The sequence below is a fragment of the Crocuta crocuta genome, unplaced genomic scaffold (assembly GCF_008692635.1).
Source record: "Crocuta crocuta isolate KB4526 unplaced genomic scaffold, BGI_CrCroc_1.0 scaffold193, whole genome shotgun sequence".
Classification (NCBI taxonomy): Eukaryota; Metazoa; Chordata; class Mammalia; order Carnivora; family Hyaenidae; genus Crocuta; species Crocuta crocuta.
The window spans coordinates 5,095,550-5,100,766 of NW_027529624.1; positions in this window are offsets into that span (position 1 = coordinate 5,095,550).

The window sequence follows — 5,217 nt, forward strand, 5'->3', positions numbered from 1 at the left end:
ATGTGGGGGGCAGGGGCTACGTGGGAAATCCCTGTGCCTTCCCTTAAAACTACTCTCATAATGGGGGTGTCTGGGTGGCTCAGTGGGCTAAGCATCCAACTTGGGCTCAGGTCATGATCTCGCGGTTTGTGAGCTCAAGCCCCGCATCGGGCTCTGTGCTAAGGGCTTGGAACCTGCTTTGGATTCTGTGTCTCCCTCTCTCCCGGCCCCTCCCCTGCTCACACTCTGTCTCTCTTGCTCTCAAAAATAAATAAACATTAAAAAAAAAACCACTCTCATAAATAAATAGTCCCACTACTTCTCAACATACTGTGGAGCTTGGGGGCTTCAAGAAGCATTGAATGGACATATATTATTTTCACTCAAGAACCACATTCCCCTTGGGGCCCCTGGGTGGCTCAGTCGGTTAAGCGTCTGACTTTAGCTCAGGTCATGANTGGAGTCATAACTGCCTTCAGGAAGGTGTTTCAACTCTACCAACTATGCGAGCTGCCACCTTCCTCAGCCTCTGTGCGTCTGGCCGCAGCTGACCCACTCAGGAAGAAGCCCTAATTCAATTTGGGCCACTCAGGATCCCACCACCCGGGCCTCAAGGGGTTGGCCTAGAGCCGGGCTTCTGACTCACCCTGGGCCAGTCTGTTCCCTGGGATGTCAGGGCAGACAAAATGAGCCCCAGTCCCTCTCTTGTGGGGAAGCTGAGCTTTGTAGGGAAAGGAGTGTCAGCACATTTCCCAGGATGGGGACAAAGCCAGCCTGAAAGAATGAAGCCAACATCCAGATAAAGATGGGATGGGGAGAGAGTGCTTGCAGCATTCAAGATTCCCCATCCCCATTGTCCCTGACGCACAACCGTGTCCTTTCTCATGATCATTTGACCCAAGACATCCTCTCTGTGCTTAAAGTGGTTTTAATTTGGTTTCTGTTACATACAACTAACTGGCTACTGTAGGGAAACGCCACCAGGAAAAGCATGTTGGTGAAGGGCTGCGATGAACCAGGGTCCCTCAGCTGGACCCAAGGTGCAGCACCTCTTGGGTGGAGCTTCGAGCAAAGAAAATAAGGGGTGCACAGTTTTCTTGATACTATAGGAAGGAGGAAAGGACACATATTGGCTGTGTTTTCTGCAGCAATAACACTACATAATTAACTCCAAAGCTCAGAATCTCAAAAAGAAGCATTTATTTTTTGTACTCCAGGCATAATGGTATCATTCTACTGAGGTGGACTGGATTATTCTCAATTCTTCACTCCCTCTCTGTGATAGAAATGCATGCCCTTTGCCATGTGGTTCTCCAGTGCCTCCCATTAGAGTAGATTTTTCTCCATTGCTGTGGGATTTGATCACGTGACTTGTCTTAGCCAGAGGAACATGAGGAGAGGTGAAGTGGGCAGAGACCAAATGTGCTTGCACAGTCTGACTTGGCTTCTTGTGCTCCATCACTGCCTGAGAAAAGCGTGCCCTCGGTAGATGCTCCTTCCAGAGTATTGTTAGGTGAAGCAGACCTCAACCCGGGGCCAAGCTGGCCAAGCCTAACAGAACCACAGCTGACACACAGGACCACATGCTTGGTGCTGCATGCCAGTGAGTCTGGAACTGTTTGTTTGTTACCCGGCATTGTTTCGGCAGCCAGTGAGTCTGGAACTGTTTGTTACCCGGCATTGTTTCAGCAGACACCTGACTGACAGATGACGCAACTGATGTAGGTTGTACTTACTGTAGCACAGCCACTGCACTAGATGCTTAGCGTGTGTCCTCTTACTTAATCCTTCAACTCAGTGAGGTAGATACGATTATACCTGGTTCATAGATGAGGCAGTGGAAGGTCACAGAATCTATTTTCCCAATTCAACAGTACAGATAATGATGGAACAGAGATTGACAGGTACTGACTCGGTAGATTGCTCAGCCCTTAACAACACATGGGGACTTTTCTTCATTTGAGTTATGAAAACAACCAAACACATGTTCCAAAGGGTCCCAGCCTTGATTATTGTGTTTCCATTAGCATCAGATCCATTATGATACAGGAGAAAGGAGCTCAGTGGTGGCTGTTGCTGTCAGCCAGAGGGAGAGAAAGTTCCATCTAGTTCCCAGCAGGCTGAGGGAAGAGGCCTGATGCACAGGTTCAATGTGTGGAAAAGGTCATATGTACCCCTGTGGCTCTGGCCTGTCTAGGTACCCTTCCTCCCTTCCCCCTTATGAGTAAAACATCAGTGTTCTTCAGGTGACAAAGTACCCAGCTCGAGAGATGAACCATAATTGATTGGTCCAAACTAGTCGTGCCATCTTACTTCCCTTTGCCAGGTACTAGGTCCAGGTGTGGGCATCCAGCCTGGTTCTGAAAACTTAGATGCTGAGAAAGGTCTACCATGTGCTTCTGGGAAAGCTATGTCTCCCTAATAAGAGAGGAACACCTTCTCCCTTTCTGCCTGGTCACTGGAGCGAGGACATGACGCTCAAAGCTGGTGCAACCATACTTCAGTCATGATAGAAGACATCACCCACCACACTGGGAATGACAGAGCAGTAAGGCTGAAAGATCTGGGTCCATGACTACATCACTGAGTTGTTGAAACAGCCCTATAACTACCTAATTTCCTGTTATGCAAACAATTAATCTTATACGTTAGGCCAGTGGTAGTTTGGCTTTCTATTATTAGCAGCCAAATGCATCTGTCTTAGTTATCTATTGCTGCATAAAATCACCACAAACTTAACCATTTAAAACAACACACATTTATCATCTCATTTTCTGGAGGTCAGAAACCCAAGCATATCTGGGTCTAATGCTTCAGGATCTCTCAAGAGGCTGCAGTCAAGGTTTCTGGTCAGCCTGGGGTCTTGTCCGAAGGGACTCTAGTTTGTGACACATTTTGGGTCCTTGCTGGCTGTTAGCTGGAAGCTACCCTCAGCTTCCTGCCAACATGACTACTCCACAGGACAGCTCAGAGCACAGCATCAAAGCCAGTAAGGGGAGTCCTTCAGCACAATGGAAGTCAGAATCTTCCATGATGTACTCACACAGGGGACAGACATCCCTTCACCCTTAGCATACTCCATTGGTTAGACACAATTACAGGTCCCACCCACTCACATGGAAGGAATTACACACGGGCATGTGTGCCAGGAGGTGTGGGTTATTAGAGCTGCCCTGCAGCCTGCCCACCATAACACCCTTATTGATAACCCCTATCAAGAAGTCCTTCTGATTAAAACCCGCCCACCCACCTTGCCCGGATCCTGAGTAAAACAACCTACCTCCTAAAAAATACTATTGAGGCGCTTGGAAAAATTTTAATATAAACTATATATTATACGATATGATGAAAACAGTGCTGATTTTGTTAAGTGTGCTAATGGCCTTGTGATTAGATAAGAAAAAGACCATGTTTTAGAAATACATAATACAGTATGTCAGGATGAAATATGTTGGGATGAAATGCCATGATGTGTGAAGTTTGCTTTCAAATATTTCAGCCAGGAGAAACAAACAAAAAAAAAAAGAATAGAGCAAATGTGCAAAAACATGGTAATTGTTGAATCTAAGTGATGAAGATATGAGAATTCATTCAACTTTCAATTCTGTTCAAAATTTTTTAACAATTTTTAAAAAAAAATCTGGCAACCCTTTCCTGACTTCCTTAAAGCCAAGAACTCTACATGAGACATACAGGATTGAGCAAAAGTGTGTTCAGACACGAGTGGCTCTGAGATGATGATGGAGTTGTCCTCGAAGGTCTGCCCCTGCCTCCTTCTCCCTTGTGCCCCTCTCCTAAGCATGTGCCCTAGGTCTGCCATCCAAAACCATGCCTAGGTCCCCAAACAGATGGTGTTTCTTTGTGCCCACTCCAAATGTTCGCACTGTCTGCACCTTTACCCAGAGATTTCTTCCAATACCTTCCTCAGTCCCATCTATCTGGTCTACCTCCAAAATTCAACTCAAGTGTAAGTTCCTCAAATAAGAGTTCCCTGAACCCATCTGCTAAGAATGGACCCTCCCTCTCTGGAGCTCCCTTTGTGCCTTATGCAGATGATTATTACAGCACGTATCACAATATATTGCAAGTATTTATCTTCAGGTCTGATTCCCCTACCAGGCTGAACTTCTTGAGAAGGAAGTTTCTCATTCTTCCCAGTATCCACGGTGATTAACACAGGGCCTGGCACATGGTAAGTGCTAAATAAATGTTCGTTGTAGAAATAAATGAATGGTTGAATGAACAGATAAATAAGTGAAAATATCTAGCACATAGCAACAATATCTAGACACCCAATTTCAATGTGTTGATCAGATAGCGATGAGTCCTGTAAAAGGTTCAGCTTGCTCAATGATTTCCACAATCCAGACAAGCACTCCCCAGACACCTGAGTCTCCTCTGGGCTAAATATGGGAGCTACTGCAAATCCCAATACAGAAAAGACTCTAGTGCACTGATGGTAAGACAAAGCACCAGGCACAATTCCCTTGTGTGACTCAGCAGTAAACACCAAGAAACAGTTCGTAAAGAGATGCTGCAGAAATTGTCTTAGAACTGGCTTTAAGGCAGCTTTGTTGACAGCTGCTATTCTGTGCAGGCAGGACTCAGAACAAAACCATGGGATAAGAAGGTGGATTTGGGCTCAATATCAAAGGTTTTCTTTAAAAGTTAGAGTTCCCGAGGATGCCTGAGTGGCTCAGTCTGTTAAGCATCCAACTTGGGCTAAGGTCATGATCTCATGGTTTGTGAGTTCGAGTCCTGCTTCGGGTGAGCTTGTGTCCTGCTTCAGGTGAGTAAGAGCCCTGCTTTGAGTGAGCCCTGCTCCTCTCTCTCCCTCTCCCTCCTTCTCCCTCCTTTCTCTCTCTCTCTCTCTCTCTCCCTCTCTCTCTCCCAACACAACCNAGGCTGCCCCATAGAATCAGGAGTTCCCTATTAATTGAAAAGCCAATGATTATTAAATAAATATCAAGCACCTACTGTTACAGATGTTGGGTCACTACAGTGAACAACATAGAAAGATAAGTATTCTTTGAGACAATATGCTGGATAAGCCAAGGTAGAGCCAGGTGATTCCAAAGGTACTATGGGGAGGGGGGTCTCCTCAACCAAGACCCCTAGACATTGGACCAGATGACCTCTAAAGTTCCTTACAAATATAGGATCTTTTTTCTTGTCCTGATGATCCTTTCCAAGTTATCGATTTCGTGTAGGACACGTAGCTTCTAGAAATCTCCTAGG